Source organism: Lycium barbarum, chromosome 11, assembly GCF_019175385.1.
Source record: "Lycium barbarum isolate Lr01 chromosome 11, ASM1917538v2, whole genome shotgun sequence".
Lineage (NCBI taxonomy): Eukaryota > Viridiplantae > Streptophyta > Magnoliopsida > Solanales > Solanaceae > Lycium > Lycium barbarum.
The window spans coordinates 98,221,691-98,241,662 of NC_083347.1; the positions used below are offsets into that span (position 1 = coordinate 98,221,691).

The 19,972-nt window shown below is 37.0% G+C and overlaps 1 long non-coding RNA gene across 1 annotated transcript; it reads left to right on the forward strand.

Moving 5' to 3' along the window:
* The first annotated feature begins 2,817 nt into the window (after window positions 1-2,817).
* Window positions 2,818-19,480, forward strand: LOC132616527 (uncharacterized). Its single transcript, XR_009573240.1, has 2 exons — window positions 2,818-3,769; window positions 17,113-19,480. It is a non-coding gene; the product is annotated as an uncharacterized LOC132616527 (long non-coding RNA).
* The last annotated feature ends 492 nt before the right edge of the window (window positions 19,481-19,972 follow it).

Consider the following 19,972-nt stretch of genomic DNA (forward strand, 5'->3'; position numbering starts at 1 on the left):
GGCTTTAAATAAGAAGGTTATTAAAATAAGACTAATACTTTGTATAAAAGAAAATCTTAAAATACTATTTGAATAAAATTTAGAATAGTTGCTAATAGTTTTAAAGGAAGTAGCATAATAAAAATGAAGTTTACAAAGTATGATAACTTACATATAAGTAGAAGAAGATGCAGATTTATGCAATGTTTTAATAAATATTTAAAAGACTAAGCAATGAGGTATTAATTGACTTTGAGTTTTAGAAGTGTGAAAAAAATACAAAATAGCTAATATATTTCCTTTATCCATTTTTTATTATCCTTTATCAACTATGCTTAATGAAGAATATGCGTAATTTTGACTCAAAAAACTTGAAGAGTTATAAAAAATGTGTTTGAATTTATGTTTGCATATTAATGATGTTTTGAAATTTCTAGGATAGTAAGAATAAAATACGATTCTCTTAACTCGAAATATAAAATCATGCCATTTTGCAAATCAAAGAAATGAAACCAGAAAAGAAGAGAATAATCTTATGGGATTAATTGTTAATCTTCCTTAAACTAACTACCCATTACTAGAACTAAACCTACTGATTAATTATGATTTATCTAAACTAATAAAAACAAAACAAACAAAGAGTTAGTTACATAATACAAATTAAATGCACAAAATAAATAGAGGAGTAGATAATTTAAATGGGCTCAGCCCATTTTCGGACTGCTGCTGTGTGGGCTTTGGCCCAGAAAATTTTATGTTTTTCTATTTTCTTTGCTGCGAATGGGCTGGACACGGAGGAGATTTCGTTGGGCTCTTAGCCCGACACCGAATGTGGAAGAGGAACGAATCCCTCGGACTCGTATGTGATGGTCATGCATAAGAATGAAAGGAAAAAGGATTAGTAAGCGGTCAATGAACTGTATTGAACATATAAAATATAAACTCAAACGAACCTCTCAGAAACACTTGAGCAGGATACTTATCAATCATTAACGAATAAAAGAAAAAGGAAATTATGAAATCTAACCGCATGAATTCAACTGTGCATTAAAGAAACATCGTTTAATGACCATACACTATTTCATTTCAAAAATCCTCCGACTGATTTTAAGCTCCAGTATAGTGTCGAACAACGAACTTCATACTTAAACTAGACTGCACTCGATTTAACTTTTGGAAACAAAAGGGAAAACTGTCCTTCTCAATTTTAAGAGACAGATTTCAGGCCCAATTATGTTCAGTCCTAATTCAACCAATAGAGTGCTTCATTCGAGAATATAGGAACAAATATGTCATGGGGATACTTCAACAGAAACACAAACAACATAGGACATAGACCAAGATATTTGAGATAATTCCACCATTATTGGGTATGCTTAATATTTTTTTAGATTGGAATGCAATGAATACGAACCGACAATCAACAAGATAAACAAATACATGGAACTTCATTACAACCATATGCTTGGCAGGCTCCCACATCAAACACATTTAAGATTCATCAAATAGCATGGTAGTATACTGACTCATATTTAGATAATAGGCAAAACTAGCATAACCTTATTCCACAGAATCGAAACTTATAGGTATAGTATCAGCTCTTATTCAACCAAAGAAGTTCAAATTAGCAAGATATGGGCAAAGTCTAAGTTTAGACTGTTGACACCCAATTTTGTCCCGCCTCTCCTCCGAAATACATATTTGCGCTTCTAATATTTAAAAAAAAAATAAAAAAAATAAAAAAAAAATAATAAAAAAATAAAATAAATAATAATATATATTATGTTTACTATAGTTGTTAGTCCCTATCAATGACGGCGTTTCATTATTCTGTTACAACTATTATTATCATTATTATTATTATTATTATTATTATTATTATTAACGACTATTATTATTATTCTTAAATTACCATTATTACTAATTGTCATTAATTATTATTCTTGTTATTTCCATTATCATTATTATTATTATTATTATTGTTAATTACTAATCACTATTATCAGCGTTATTTTTGTTATTAATTATTATTCATCATTACCATTGTCATTTTTTTATTAATTATTATCATTGATTTTATCAACAATTGTTATTTATTATCGTTATCGTCATAGTTATTGTTGTTATTATTATTATTATTATTATTATTTTTATTATTATTATTATTATTATTATTATTATTGTTAGTATTATTATTATTAATTATTATCATTATTCCTATTGTTATTTTTGTTATTAGCTGTCAATATTTGTTATCTACTATTATTATTATATCTATTATTATTGTTTATCACCGTTATCATCAGCATTATCAGTACTACCGTCATCATTTATCATTATCATTGTTGTTAATTATTAGTATTATTATTATCAGCAGTATTATTACCGCTAGTCATTCGTTACGGTTATTTAGTATTATTGAAACTGGCATTTCTCGGCATTTTATCAACTTCCGCATACACATCACACTTATTTCGCACATTTAAAATGATAGCGTTTATTTATTGTTAAAATATTATTGCACGGTCATTGCAACAGCATATAATTCATTATCCGGGTCTTTTACAATTGCACATTTTTCGTACCAGGTGATATTCCGGCACCCTTAGTACATCGTTAATCAAAATGGGTCTTTTATTCAAGTTTCGAAGACGAACTATTTCTTGCACTCGGTCCGCATTTTGACTTACCGGACTCCAAATCAAAGCCCGATTGACTCCTGATATTTTTTGGACTAGTCCATATCCCTTATCTCAATTTTTGGAATAATCCGTATTTTAATTTATTAGCCTATTCTTTTAATACCCGGTCTAAAAATTGACCCAGTCCACAAATGGACCAGGCCCGATCCATTTTCGTTCAAAATAAGGGAAAAGGGTTTCCCTTATTCCCTTTCACCGCCTCTTCTCCGCCTCCCTCTTCCCCTTTCCTCTTCTTCATCGCCACCACATCTTCGTCCGCCGCCTCCTTTCCGCCTCTTCTCTTTCCTTCTTCCTCCTCCCATCACCGCCTCCAACCCCATCGCCACCGCCGCGCCTCCTCATTTCCCCTCTTTCGTCGTCGACTCTTCCCACGCTACACGCACCTCCACTATCTCCCTCACCCCACTGCTTCATCACCCACACCCATACCTCCATTTCACCATCGTTACCCGCACCATCCTCTGACACCACGTTACCCCCACTCGCGTCTGACATCTCCACCATAGCCTGTCCCCCACGCGTCTATTCCCTCTCCACCTCCGCCTGCTCTGACACCACTACATCTCCACCTTCTGTTGTTCCCCGCTCCCTTTCCCTTTATTCAACACAAAAATAAATGGTAGATCTATAAATGAGGGAGAAAAATTCGAATTAAGGGGGGGATTTTTTTTTGGATTCAGAAAAATTCCAAAAGAGCCGATTTTCTTTCAGTTCCAGAAATCCCCTGTGAAATATTTTGTTTAGTTGTCACAATATCGCAAAAAATATCGAACAAAAAATACTAAAAGGATTTTTCGTCTGTTCTGTGTTTGTTGCGAATCCGAGTTTCGCAACCTCGAATTTGAAGTGTTTCGAGTGTGAATCGAAGACCCGCACCCATTTCGCTGCACTCGCAAAAGGTAGCAACCCCCTTGTCTATTCATTTCCTATTTTCCTTTTTTTTTTTAGTTACCTGTATGCATATATGTTTATGTGCCAGCTTAGTTAGCAAAAACATGATTTCCTGTGTTAGTTTAGTTTAGTAGTTAAGCCTGTTTATATGTTAGTCCCAGCTTAATTTATCGAATCCTATACATTAGCTTAGTTTAGTTTTATGCAGTCAAATATGTCTTATGTGTTATTATGCCCTGAGATATTAAGCATGATCTAGTTCTTTTCTTAGCTGGTTCAGTCAAATACGCCTCAGAAATTATGTTGGCTCTAGTCTGCCTGTATTAAACATTCATATATTGGTTTTGCTTTAGTTCATCATGATTTGTGTGATGTTCTTGTTATGGTTGATCGATTGGCTATTGTATAGCAAGATTCAGATGTTTTTTTTTTCGTAGTCTGGCTGCGAGGTACATGTTGGTCTAGTTCCTGCCTATCGTTCGCTTAAAGCCTGGTTTTGCTATTGTTTGCTGTTGTTCTGTTGCCAGGATAGATGTGGTGTCTTCGCATGTAAATTAATTTGAAGTGAGGCTGAAACTCTAGCATGACTGCCTGATATTGGTATTCATTTAAGTTTGATGTAGAAACTGTTTTGAGTTGTTTTGTGCTGAATCATGTGTCTTAATCCTTTAATAGATATTCCTTGCTTGTTTTTCTTATACCAATTTGAAGAGATGCTTAGATAAAAGCTTAACCCCAAAGTGATCCTAAATTGTTAAGAGGGTGCTAGTGAACTCACGTTGGAATATATGGTAGTCTGTAATGCATTGGTACTGGGCATAGTTGTTTAGTTTACATATGTGTTTGTTTGAGCATGTCTTGTAGGCCCTTCTGACCACTTATGCCCATTTGCACATCTTTCCTTTTTGCCCCCCCCTTAAGTGTAGAAAGCATATCTCCAGTTCCAGTGATAACATTAAGTTATGCGAAATCAGATGACTGCTAGGATTGAGCCTCGATTCAGAATTTCTATGTTTGTTGCTCTCTAACAAGATTGAGAAAGTTTTGTTTACCTTGCTCAAATATAAGAGTTCTACATAATGTTTGGCACTAGCATAAGCTCATCCCTCATGCCTGTCCCCAGCATGCCATCCTCAAATCACCAACATGTACTCAATATGCATGAACTTCGATTGCTAGTATGTGCCTTCACGTAATTGTATATGCTTGCATATTCTTTTTTTTTCCTTTTAAAATGACTTGCTGTTTGAATGCTTGTTCGAATATCTAAGGGTGATGTAAACCCTTTTTTCTGTGAATTGTGAACGGGTTTCAGTTCTCTTTTTTTTCCTTTTGTTGAGAACCTGCTTGGGGGTTGTTTGGTCGTCTCTTTATGCATTCAAACACATGCAGAAATCTCAAACCTGTTTTCCATAGTTTGATATCTTCTTTTCTGGGTGTACTTAAGTGTACATTTTTAGCTTTTGGTTGTTTTGCTCAAGATAAAACAAAAATCTGGAAAACAGTCCTCATCCCACTCATATGTCAAAAAATGGAATAACTTCTCATCTTATGAATAACATGTTTGAAATTGCTACTTATGAACTTGAGAGTGAGATCCGACAAGGAATCTCGTGCATATCGGCATAGCTAGTTGAAATATTTCAGAACATGAGTTGATTCTGTGTTTCGCATTGGCTGTTGTATGGTGATTGTTTGGGAATATCCTCAATATACTTATAAGCATTTCAATTTTATTAAGGCAAGGGGCATACACTTGATATACATGTGATATGTGCATCCAGGTGTACATATCTTAGGAATATCATGTATACGACTAAGATTGGCAGAATACATAAGGCCCATATTTTCCTCAGTTTAGAAAACTGAAGCCAGCGAAATTGCTATTGAGTTAGATATTAAATTTTCAAGTATCATTCACTATCATGCCGTCATATCAGTAAAATATGTATTTGTGCAAGAAATAATATGTTGCAAATATTGGTTTGTTTTTTGAGAACTTACAATATATATATATATATATATATATATATATATATATATATATATATATATATATATATATATATATATATGTTTAGCCTCCGTTGATTACATGCTAATCCTTTTCTTTTCATTTTTGCATGATCACCACATACGAGTCCGAGTGACTCGTTCTTCGTCCATATTCGGTGTTGGGCTAAAAGCCCAACAGAATCTTCTACGTGTTCAAGGCCCAACAGTAGCAGATCAGTCATCCCTCAAAATGGGCTGAGCCCATGTCCGACTGCAGCAGCCCCTTTCTTACAAAAAATGGGCTGAATCCATCTGAATTATTTCCCCCTTTATTTATTTATGCATTTAATTTGTATTATGCAACTAACTCTTTGTTTGTTTTGTTTTCTTAGTTTAGATAAATCCTAATAAATTAGGAGGTTAGTTTTAGTGATGGGTAGTTAGTTTAAGGAATACTAACAATTAATTTCATAAGTTAATACTATTCTTTTCATGCTTCATTTTATTTGGGATAATTAATTTGCAAAATGGCATGACTATATATTTTAAGTAAAGGGAATCATGTTTTCATTATAGATGTTTCAAAAACGTCACTAATATGCAAGTATAAATTCAATTATATTTTATAGATAACTCTTCAAGTTTGAATCAATCATGCATATTTTTAACTAAGCATAATTAATAAGCAAATTCACTTCCCTGCAAAAAATTGTTATATTTCCTACAAGTTTTATCTTAAAATGCATTTATTATATTTCATATAAAGTCTTAGCAACATTTTAAGCCTTGTTTAAATGGCATCTAAAATCCTCTTTTATGCAAATCATCTTTTTATAAGTTTTATTGTTAAATTGCATTTGATTTAAAGCCTTAGTTATATTTATGAGTTTTATTTAAAATGACATCCAAAGTCCCTTTTTTTTATATGAATTTTCATCTTAATTAATTAACCTAAGTTTGGCCGGACAACCGTAGTTAACGGATTCTAAAGGATGCCTAACCCCTTCCCTTTAGGATAATATAGAACCCTTACCCAGAATCATACTGATTAAGCAGACTATTAACGGAGGTTTAGCTAGATTTACCTTAGTTAATATCTAGGTGTCCTAATTCACCGTTAAATTAATTAGGTGGCGACTCCTTAAAACAAACAAAGAGGAATCACCAATATGTTGTACTCCGCTTCAACCCGATTAAAAGGGGGTATAATAGCTTGGCGACTCTGCTGGGGAATAGGGTTCTAACCATAACACACTTAGGTTAATAATTAAATTGTTGGATGTTTGATTGTTTTCTTTATGCTTGCTTTTATTTGTTGCCTTGTTTGTTTCTTTTGTGTTCTCTTAAGTATTTGCTTTATTATGAGAAATTTTCTATGTAATAATATGTTACTGCTTTCCTTAAATTGGCATCCCGTTCATATTTCCTCCACTTTTGGAAATCTCACACTATCACACGTACACGCGAGGTGTGCTTAGCGCACCCGCAAATTTCTTCGTAGAATCCAAATCTTAGGAGAGTTGGCGCGTGCGCGGGGGTGTCCGAATAACGGTGACCGCGTAGCCTTCTCACTCGAGTAGTCCACTCGGGAACCTTGCGTCTAGTAAACCCACTCCTAGTCAACCTAGGATAGGGCTAAACCAACACCTTTTATTAAGAGCATACATTTCATATCCTAGGAGGTTTAATATCCTTGGTGTATTAAGCCCATTAGATGACTTTGTCCAAACGTCCAAGCGGGTTCACGACCCCAAGTGACACCAATCATACTTTATATGCATGTTTGAAGGATAACTGTGCCTAAATATTGACTATTTGCTCTAATTAATTAAACTTTAGAAAGGAGGGGGTGACTAACGTTTCTATGACAGGTTTGGATTTGCATTGGAGTACAACAAATGACGAAGATCAAAGACATCAAAAACGGAGCTAGAAGTTAGACATAGAAAGTTGTATTTACTTTACTCAGATTAGGAAACACTTCATGTTGTATTCATTTAATGTGTTAATAAATGTTACACAATGTTTTTTACTTTATTTTGGGGAAATAGAATCCGTTTAATTAATTAAAGCAACAGGATGACATATTATGGCACACTTTACCCTTCAAACGACGATAGGCCTACCTCTGGCACAAAGAGGTCACATGCATATTAGGACACGTTATTGTTTGATATACTTGTTTGACTTTATTTGATGAATTATTTGCTACATGTCTTACTTGACTTTACATGATCATGACTTTACCTAGATATGTTCACGAGACTAACATCATTTATACTTTATGTTTCTTTTATCTTATTCCCAAAAAAAGAGTTGATTCGTGTTGACACTCAATGGCCGACCATCCTTACATCACAAGGTCAAAGACGTCGTCGTTACCTGAACGTAGTTGGGCCATTCAAGGAAATGAAATTACTATGTCCGATCCGGCCGCAGCTAGTTTAACTGGTGTGGAAAATATCGTGATCTCTAGCGATCCGCCCGAGACTTCCGAACATGGAACTACTATTCAACGGGATGAACATATTGCCCGCCTGACTCAAGAGATTGAGGATCTACGCAGAGAGCTGAATCGGGTTAGAAACATGACCAACTCATCTGTTACACTCCAGAGTCCGCCTCCTGAACCTAAGAACGTCGCATCAAACCCATCTCGTTTTCCATCACTTGAATCTCCAGTCCCCGAACATTTTCCTCCACAAAACACTGTACCTACCAACAACAACTTACCTCCAACCTACACTACCTATGCCGCTCCTGATCCACCACCCGTCAACCCACCAAATCAATCACTAGGTAATACTCCTTACGTTGCTGTACCCACCAACACTAACCCACCACCTACAATTACTCCTCTAAACCCACCAAACCAAGTCCTTACATACTTTGGCCATCCACAACAACCTTTCTACCCTTACCATTACGTTGAACCCTACCAAGCTCCACTATTCCCTTACCCTGTCTATAGTACTCAACCAAATTACTACCAACCCCGAGCACCTCAATATCAAAACTTACGTCCATACCAATTTGCCCAAATTTCCACCCACCGAAATCGACCACATACCACACATAGAGCCCGTCCAAACCCTGTCATAAAAAACGCCCGTGATTACACTCAGTTCGCTGAACCTTTGTCTCAGCTATTTGAAAGACTGAAAGCGGCAGGCGTGGTACAACCTATTGAAGGGAAAATTCTCAATCCTATCCCAAAATGGTTTGATAGTTCCAAGCATTGCGCATATCATTCTGGAGTTCCTGGGCATGCCACTGAGGATTGCTATGGCTTCAAAAGCAAAATCGAAGCCTTGATTAAGGAAGGAACAATCCAGCTCACTGGAGCTCGACCCGATATGGATCGCCATCCCTTTTCCTACTCACGAAAACGCCAACGTGAACATGATAATTATCAAAAAGTTAAGAATCAGAAGGAGGCTGTTACGCCAATTGGAAAAGATGGAGAGAGGCGTGTCATCAATGTTCGTTGCGCCTGTGGGGATGATTCGAAAACAAGTGCCAGTGAAGATGGCTGCAACAACTACTGAGACACCAACCATCCAGGGTACAGAACCAGGAGAGACTCTGAAGAACTGGACTTGTACTCCGTCCCTGATTCGCCAGGAGCCTTGGTGGCATGAACATGTAGTGAACTTGTTTTCTTTTATTGATGCTTGAACCGTACCCAAAATTTTGTTTGTTTTGCTTCACCTTGTGGAAGCTTGAATTGCAAAACTATGAATGCATTTCGGATTTTCCTTAATCTTCTATTTTCCACTTTACTTATCAAATCTGCCAACTCTACGATTGTGACATGAACGAATAGACAAATCCTGAGAGAGTAACAAAGAAACTAGGGGACAAGACAAGATTCCACTCGAGAAATTGAAATAGCCGATAGGTGACAACATAAGCCTAAAAGCTAGCAATTCAAGAAGAAATCAAAGTACGACATTAGGTTAGACAACCTAGTTTGCAACCTTTCCTTTAGTTCCTTTAGTTTGCAACCTTTCCTTTAGGCAGCCCACATAGGGACTCGGTCATACTAGGTTAGAATTTTTGCCATTCACATGCGTCCGAACTACGCTGACCTGATTCCCATGGTGGGATACGTAGGCAGCCCACATAGGGTTCGGTTGCTTTATAACAAAAATCCAAAACATCTTATGCGTCACGAACTACGTTCGGACCTGATTCCTTGGTGGATACGTAGGCAACCTATACAAGGTTCGGTCACAAACATAGCACATGATTCAAAACTGGGGCATATTTTGGAAGATTAGACAAGAGAAAAGTTGGACATCGACACTATTAAGGCTACTAGACAAGAATAGTACACACAAATGACCTTTCAAAGTTCTCGGAAGTGTCGCAATCGAAAGTTAGCAAGAATATCTTACAACTTGTATACATATATTTTCATATATATCTTTCCTTACATACATACACGTACGTATATATTTTTTCAAATGGAAGACTTTCCTTCAATTGTTTCACTACTGTTCATCTACCGAGGCTTTAAACGGAGGCCGCAAGATCCAAACAAACAGGATGAATAGGGCGCCAACAAAGTCAAGCTTCGAGCCAACACGAATCAACTTTCCCCCTCCCAAACTGAGAATTTTTCTTTGGATGCAGGAACTTAAAATCGCGAGATCAACAATCAAGTCTATCAATCAGGGCCATTGTGGCCTCGCCTCAAAAGCCATGCGGCTTTGCTTTCAGCCTTTTTTTTTTTTTTTTTTTTTTTTTTTTTTTTATCAAAATAATTCTATAACTTTATACACCTGTTTTTGAAGGTTGACGAGATTAAAGACGAATCAAATCAGGATTACGTGCCATCAATTCAGCCTGTCACGATACCGTCAGACTACAAATTCTAGAGCTTCTTGTGTCCCTCTTTTACGGGTTATCTGGCATTGAACATTGTTTTGGCTGCGAATCTGCATTAAGGACGAGATACAATGGCAAAAAGATTTGAGTCATTCAACACCGGTGTGGGGTTGGTGCAAGCGCAAAATGAGGATAGCGAGAAGAATGTAGTACAAAAAAGCGTATTGGTCAATTTGGGAAATACCCTCAGCCTTCTTCCTAACACAAGTTCAGCTTCCAGCTCTACCCGAAACATTTCCTTCACTATCTCTCCTCACCCAGCTCATACCAACATACCGCCAAGATACTCTATTAAACCAGAAGCTTTGCAAGTCACATTGATACCTAATGTCCAAAAGCCTGCACTTGCAGCGCCCTTCACAGAAAACCAGCAAAATCAGCTAGCGGTATACCCACACAAGAGATTGAGGAATGAAATGAATACAATCAATCAGAATAACTCGAATAGAGAGCTTCACAATTTAAGGAGAATTATCGAAGAAGAGATGCGGGCGAGAAATGTCCAAAGTTTAAGATATGAAAGTTTGTGCATGCTTCCGAATGTTGATTTGCCGCCAGGATTCAAAGTGCCAAAATTCAACACCTTTAATGGCCGAGGAAATCCTGTTACGCACTTGAAGGACTATTGTAGCAGATTAATGGGAATTGGGCAAGATGAAGCCATAAGGATGAAATTGTTCATTCAGAGCCTATCAGGGTTGGCGTTAGATTGGTACACAGAACAAGACTTTCGCAAATGGTACACATGGGAGGACATGGCCCGCGACTTTGTAGAACATTTCAAATTTAACATCGGGGTTAGTCCAAATCTGTATGATATGCTTGAGATAGAAAGAATGCCACATGAGTCTTTTCAGGAATATGCCATCCGGTGGAGATTGGAAGCTTCAAAAATACACCCTTCGTTGCCCGAGAATGAGCTGATTTCAACTTTCATCCAAATGCAAAAGGGCATATATTATGAAAAGTTGTTATGTGCGCGGTTACGCGACTTTTCTGATTTAATTCAAGTTGGAAAGCAAGTAGAAGCGGGCATTCGAGCAGGAAAAATTGTTGACACTTCATCAGTACAAGAAACTTTTCAAGCCGAGACATTCAACAACTTGCAAGGCAAAAACAGAGAGACCGACTCAACTGTCAGGTCTACACGTCAGCCGCAATCACGGCAGAACTATCAATGTTCGTGTGATCATGTATACTTTCATCAACGAGGCTTTCAAAATCAAACCGATCAAGCACAGTCTAGCTTACGACAGTCAGAGCACGCAAAATTCCGCACTTTTACTCCTCTTGAAGAGTCATTAACCAGCATATTTGAGAAAACGAAAGCCAAGGGACTCCTGAAGCCAAAGAAAGGATGGATCCCTAAAAGCCTACCGCCAGATTTTGATTGGTCCAAGAGTTGTGCTTACCACTCTAATATTCCAGGTCATGACACAGAAAATTGCCCGGCTCTTAAGCATAAGATCCAGAACATGATCGAAAAGGATAAGATAAGTGTGCAACAAAATAAATTGTACGACAATGATGGCCCTTCAGTTGCAAATGCAATTATTGTTACCGGTGATCGGTCAAAATTGGCACCGAGACATTTGAAAAGGAAGTGTAGGACTAAGTAAGACTATTGAAAGGATCTACCGTCACTAGCATTCTCCACCCATCAGCTTTCCTTCTTGTAATTTTTTGCTAAAGCTTGTTATGAACTACTTTCGACCTGATTCCTTCGGGATAAGTAGGCAGTCCATTCTCGGACACGGTCTTAATTTAGTGAAAATTCCATCTTCCCCATAAAGCAACACTGGGGCAGCTTTGCAAATGGCCTATCATTATTCAACAAAAGCATGAATCGAAATCTCGAGCAATGTATTAGCGTCACCGGATTGTTGCAATGACATCACCTCGAGAAATGCAGATTCAACGCCAAAGCTTTGGTGTTCAATGCAAGGCAACCATTTTATTTTTACACTAACAATTTTTCTTTGAGTAACGCAGGGGCATATTTTAGCTATTTTTGAAGGATATCGCATAGTATCAAGTCGGCAATCGCAAGATTCGGATAAAGCAAAGGGCAAAGTCAACTTAATACTGATTAAATTTGAAACTCACCAATTTCTTTGAGTGCAGGAACTTTTAGATGCAAATTTTGGCAGGGTAGAAGGTCCCCAAATCTTCGGCATTACGTCATGAATATTTGCTGCTACAAATTACACACTGCGTCAAACTCGTCTCACCGCATACAAATAAAGCATCGCAAAGCTCCTCGCTCCGCACTAATTTTAGTAATCATAAATCAAGCACTGCATTTTTAGGCTCGTCCGCCTTTAATAGGACATTTTAGGCTCGTCCGCCTTTAATAGGACATTTTTAGGCTCGTCCGCCTTTAATAGGACATTTTAGGCTCGTCCGCCTTTAATAGGACATCTTAGGCTCGTCCGCCTTTAATAGGACATTTTGGGCTGTGCACCGTCCCTTTGAAATTTTAGCATAAGACTGAGCACCGTCTCTTATCTCAATTTTATTCTGCTTTGTAATTTGAACTATGCTTGACCTGATTCCCTTAGTGGGATACATAGGCAGCCTATGTCAGGCTCGGTCTCGCCATTCGCAAAAGCTCGATATCCTCCTATACCAGAAACTGGGACAATTTTTAAGGGCATCATCGCAAGCGACATCGAGAAAACATGAAAGAGAATATGGCCAACAGAGTCATCAGGCAAAAAAAAAAAAAAAAAAAGGACTTGGGAGAAAGGATGCTCGCTTTGTTTCACGGTTCCCAAGTTGCGGAAGCCAAAATATATAATGTTCGCAGCCTCGCAAGGATTGCACGTCGAACGATTTGATCTTTCTTATAACGATTATGCCTCTCGAGTATCAATAATATGCGAGATTCGCAACAAATTAATGCTTGAGTCTTGCAAGTGATTTTTCAAACGTGTCGATGCACAAACATTTCCTATTGCTTTCAAATGCCTTGCATAAATGCTTTCAAATACAATGCGCATGCACTATTGCTTTAAATGCCCCGCACTGCACTGCTGTTTTCAAAATGCCCCGCACTGCAAAAGCAACCGCACCTGCATTACATTATTACTTTCAAATGCCCTGCAAAGGCACATCATCATTGTTCGCAAAAGCACCTCATTTAGGCCCGTCCGCCTTTAATAGGACATTTAGGCCCGTCCGCCTTTAATAGGACATTTAGGCCCGTCCGCCTTTAATAGGATATTTAGGCCCGTCCGCCTTTAATAGGACATTTAGGCCCGTCCGCCTTTAATGGGACATTTAGGCCCGTCTGCCTTTAATAGGACACTTTAGGTTTGTTCGCCTTTAATTGAACATTTTAGGCTAGTCCGCCTTTAATAGGACATTTAGGCCCGTCCGCCTTTAATAGGACATTTAGGCCCGTCCGCCTTCAATGGGACATTTAGGCCCGTCTGCCTTTAATAGGACACTTTAGGTTTGTTCGCCTTTAATTGAACCTTTTAGGTTAGTCCGCCTTTAATAGGGCAGTTTAGGCTAGTCCGCCTTTAATAGGACATTTAGGCCCGTCCGCCTTTAATAGGACTTTAAGCTCGTCCGCCTTTAATAGGACACTTTAGGTTTGCTCGCCTTTAATTGAACATTTTAGGCTAGTCCGCCTTTAATAGGGCAGTTTAGGCTAATCCGCCTTTAATAGGACATTTTGGGCTGCGCACCGCCCTTTTAAATTTTTCGCATAAGGCTGCGCACCGCCTTTCATATGATGCATGGGCTACGCACAGCCCTTCGCATCGCTTTCATATATTGCCTGAACCATGCATCGCCCTTTTTTAATTTCTGCATAAGACTGCGCACCGCCTTTCATATGATGCATGGGCTACGCACCGCCCTTTGCATCGCTTTCATATACTGCCTGGACCATGCACCGCCCTTTAAATTTTCTGCATAAGGCTGTGCACCACCTTTCATGTTGCATAGGCTGCGCACCGCCCTTTGTAGTTTCCGCATAAGGCTGCGCATCGCCCTTTGAAAAAATTTCTGCCTAAGACATCGCACCGCACCTTCACTGTTTTATTATTATTTTCAAATGCCCCGCGTGCGCTCGCAGCCGCATTTCACCGCACTTGCATCACTTTACTTCAATATTTATTTGTTACTGACTATTTTATCTAGTTTAAAGTTTCGCAGGAGCTTTAGCGCAACGTGGAACTATTTCTTCGGCAGCGAACTGGGGCAATACGTCGGGAAGGACAAGCAGACATCCCGACAAGGGTCAAAGATCTACCTCGAACACTCGACTCCAAATTCAAAATTCCCGTTCACATTCCAGCACAACCAATTTTCAGGGGTCTATCACAATACCCAGTGTCATCATAACTCGACACTGGGACAATATTTTTGCGAAGATTCGCATCAAATCGTGAGTTGCCAGTCGTAGGTGTCGTAGTCTTCCCAGAACTACACACAGCCTGATTCTCGTGCAGCCCGAGATATGTAGGCGATTCAGAGACCAGAGTTCGGCCGTAATTTTCTTTACCCTTAGTCCTTCATAATCCTCTAGCCGGGACAAAATAGGCTACTAAGTCAACGTCTTTGCCCGAAAATTCTTTCATCATTATCAGGCAAAGAGGGACAAGTTGTTGACACCCAATTTTGTCCCGCCTCTCCTCCGAAATACATATTTGCGCTTCTAATATTTAAAAAAAAAATAAAAAAAATAAAAAAAAAAATAAAAAAAAAATAAAATAAATAATAATATATATTATGTTTACTATAGTTGTTAGTCCCTATCAATGACGGCGTTTCATTATTCTGTTACAACTATTATTATCATTATTATTATTATTATTATTATTATTATTATTAACGACTATTATTATTATTCTTAAATTACCATTATTACTAATTGTCATTAATTATTATTCTTGTTATTTCCATTATCATTATTATTATTATTATTATTGTTAATTACTAATCACTATTATCAGCGTTATTTTTGTTATTAATTATTATTCATCATTACCATTGTCATTTTTTTATTAATTATTATCATTGATTTTATCAACAATTGTTATTTATTATCGTTATCGTCATAGTTATTGTTGTTATTATTATTATTATTATTATTATTTTTATTATTATTATTATTATTATTATTATTATTGTTAGTATTATTATTATTAATTATTATCATTATTCCTATTGTTATTTTTGTTATTAGTTGTCAATATTTGTTATCTACTATTATTATTATATCTATTATTATTGTTTATCACCGTTATCATCAGCATTATCAGTACTACCGTCATCATTTATCATTATCATTGTTGTTAATTATTAGTATTATTATTATCAGCAGTATTATTACCGCTAGTCATTCGTTACGGTTATTTAGTATTATTGAAACTGGCATTTCTCGGCATTTTATCAACTTCCGCATACACATCACACTTATTTCGCACATTTAAAATGATAGCGTTTATTTATTGTTAAAATATTATTGCACGGTCATTGCAACAGCATATAATTCATTATCCGGGTCTTTTACAATTGCACATTTTTCGTACCAGGTGATATTCCGGCACCCTTAGTACATCGTTAATCAAAATGGGTCTTTTATTCAAGTTTCGAAGACGAACTATTTCTTGCACTCGGTCCGCATTTTGACTTACCGGACTCCAAATCAAAGCCCGATTGACTCCTGATATTTTTTGGACTAGTCCATATCCCTTATCTCAATTTTTGGAATAATCCGTATTTTAATTTATTAGCCTATTCTTTTAATACCCGGTCTAAAAATTGACCCAGTCCACAAATGGACCAGGCCCGATCCATTTTCGTTCAAAATAAGGGAAAAGGGTTTCCCTTATTCCCTTTCACCGCCTCTTCTCCGCCTCCCTCTTCCCCTTTCCTCTTCTTCATCGCCACCACATCTTCGTCCGCCGCCTCCTTTCCGCCTCTTCTCTTTCCTTCTTCCTCCTCCCATCACCGCCTCCAACCCCATCGCCACCGCCGCGCCTCCTCATTTCCCCTCTTTCGTCGTCGACTCTTCCCACGCTACACGCACCTCCACTATCTCCCTCACCCCACTGCTTCATCACCCACACCCATACCTCCATTTCACCATCGTTACCCGCACCATCCTCTGACACCACGTTACCCCCACTCGCGTCTGACATCTCCACCATAGCCTGTCCCCCACGCGTCTATTCCCTCTCCACCTCCGCCTGCTCTGACACCACTACATCTCCACCTTCTGTTGTTCCCCGCTCCCTTTCCCTTTATTCAACACAAAAATAAATGGTAGATCTATAAATGAGGGAGAAAAATTCGAATTAAGGGGGGGATTTTTTTTTGGATTCAGAAAAATTCCAAAAGAGCCGATTTTCTTTCAGTTCCAGAAATCCCCTGTGAAATATTTTGTTTAGTTGTCACAATATCGCAAAAAATATCGAACAAAAAATACTAAAAGGATTTTTCGTCTGTTCTGTGTTTGTTGCGAATCCGAGTTTCGCAACCTCGAATTTGAAGTGTTTCGAGTGTGAATCGAAGACCCGCACCCATTTCGCTGCACTCGCAAAAGGTAGCAACCCCCTTGTCTATTCATTTCCTATTTTCCTTTTTTTTTTTTAGTTACCTGTATGCATATATGTTTATGTGCCAGCTTAGTTAGCAAAAACATGATTTCCTGTGTTAGTTTAGTTTAGTAGTTAAGCCTGTTTATATGTTAGTCCCAGCTTAATTTATCGAATCCTATACATTAGCTTAGTTTAGTTTTATGCAGTCAAATATGTCTTATGTGTTATTATGCCCTGAGATATTAAGCATGATCTAGTTCTTTTCTTAGCTGGTTCAGTCAAATACGCCTCAGAAATTATGTTGGCTCTAGTCTGCCTGTATTAAACATTCATATATTGGTTTTGCTTTAGTTCATCATGATTTGTGTGATGTTCTTGTTATGGTTGATCGATTGGCTATTGTATAGCAAGATTCAGATGTTTTTTTTTTCGTAGTCTGGCTGCGAGGTACATGTTGGTCTAGTTCCTGCCTATCGTTCGCTTAAAGCCTGGTTTTGCTATTGTTTGCTGTTGTTCTGTTGCCAGGATAGATGTGGTGTCTTCGCATGTAAATTAATTTGAAGTGAGGCTGAAACTCTAGCATGACTGCCTGATATTGGTATTCATTTAAGTTTGATGTAGAAACTGTTTTGAGTTGTTTTGTGCTGAATCATGTGTCTTAATCCTTTAATAGATATTCCTTGCTTGTTTTTCTTATACCAATTTGAAGAGATGCTTAGATAAAAGCTTAACCCCAAAGTGATCCTAAATTGTTAAGAGGGTGCTAGTGAACTCACGTTGGAATATATGGTAGTCTGTAATGCATTGGTACTGGGCATAGTTGTTTAGTTTACATATGTGTTTGTTTGAGCATGTCTTGTAGGCCCTTCTGACCACTTATGCCCATTTGCACATCTTTCCTTTTTGCCCCCCCCTTAAGTGTAGAAAGCATATCTCCAGTTCCAGTGATAACATTAAGTTATGCGAAATCAGATGACTGCTAGGATTGAGCCTCGATTCAGAATTTCTATGTTTGTTGCTCTCTAACAAGATTGAGAAAGTTTTGTTTACCTTGCTCAAATATAAGAGTTCTACATAATGTTTGGCACTAGCATAAGCTCATCCCTCATGCCTGTCCCCAGCATGCCATCCTCAAATCACCAACATGTACTCAATATGCATGAACTTCGATTGCTAGTATGTGCCTTCACGTAATTGTATATGCTTGCATATTCTTTTTTTTTCCTTTTAAAATGACTTGCTGTTTGAATGCTTGTTCGAATATCTAAGGGTGATGTAAACCCTTTTTTCTGTGAATTGTGAACGGGTTTCAGTTCTCTTTTTTTTCCTTTTGTTGAGAACCTGCTTGGGGGTTGTTTGGTCGTCTCTTTATGCATTCAAACACATGCAGAAATCTCAAACCTGTTTTCCATAGTTTGATATCTTCTTTTCTGGGTGTACTTAAGTGTACATTTTTAGCTTTTGGTTGTTTTGCTCAAGATAAAACAAAAATCTGGAAAACAGTCCTCATCCCACTCATATGTCAAAAAATGGAATAACTTCTCATCTTATGAATAACATGTTTGAAATTGCTACTTATGAACTTGAGAGTGAGATCCGACAAGGAATCTCGTGCATATCGGCATAGCTAGTTGAAATATTTCAGAACATGAGTTGATTCTGTGTTTCGCATTGGCTGTTGTATGGTGATTGTTTGGGAATATCCTCAATATACTTATAAGCATTTCAATTTTATTAAGGCAAGGGGCATACACTTGATATACATGTGATATGTGCATCCAGGTGTACATATCTTAGGAATATCATGTATACGACTAAGATTGGCAGAATACATAAGGCCCATATTTTCCTCAGTTTAGAAAACTGAAGCCAGCGAAATTGCTATTGAGTTAGATATTAAATTTTCAAGTATCATTCACTATCATGCCGTCATATCAGTAAAATATGTATTTGTGCAAGAAATAATATGTTGCAAATATTGGTTTGTTTTTTGAGAACTTACAATATATATATATATATATATATATATATATATATATATATGTTTAGCCTCCGTTGATTACATGCTAATCCTTTTCTTTTCATTTTTGCATGATCACCACATACGAGTCCGAGTGACTCGTTCTTCGTCCATATTCGGTGTTGGGCTAAAAGCCCAACAGAATCTTCTACGTGTTCAAGGCCCAACAGTAGCAGATCAGTCATCCCTCAAAATGGGCTGAGCCCATGTCCGACTGCAGCAGCCCCTTTCTTACAAAAAATGGGCTGAATCCATCTGAATTATTTCCCCCTTTATTTATTTATGCATTTAATTTGTATTATGCAACTAACTCTTTGTTTGTTTTGTTTTCTTAGTTTAGATAAATCCTAATAAATTAGGAGGTTAGTTTTAGTGATGGGTAGTTAGTTTAAGGAATACTAACAATTAATTTCATAAGTTAATACTATTCTTTTCATGCTTCATTTTATTTGGGATAATTAATTTGCAAAATGGCATGACTATATATTTTAAGTAAAGGGAATCATGTTTTCATTATAGATGTTTCAAAAACGTCACTAATATGCAAGTATAAATTCAATTATATTTTATAGATAACTCTTCAAGTTTGAATCAATCATGCATATTTTTAACTAAGCATAATTAATAAGCAAATTCACTTCCCTTTGAATTCTATTTATAAGCTTAGATTTTCTACATTGCTACATTCACAGAAAGTTCAAAATTGCTAAATCTCTTTCTTGAAAGCTATTATTTACAGGCAAAAAATTGTTATATTTCCTACAAGTTTTATCTTAAAATGCATTTATTATATTTCATATAAAGTCTTAGCAACATTTTAAGCCTTGTTTAAATGGCATCTAAAATCCTCTTTTATGCAAATCATCTTTTTATAAGTTTTATTGTTAAATTGCATTTGATTTAAAGCCTTAGTTATATTTATTAGTTTTATTTAA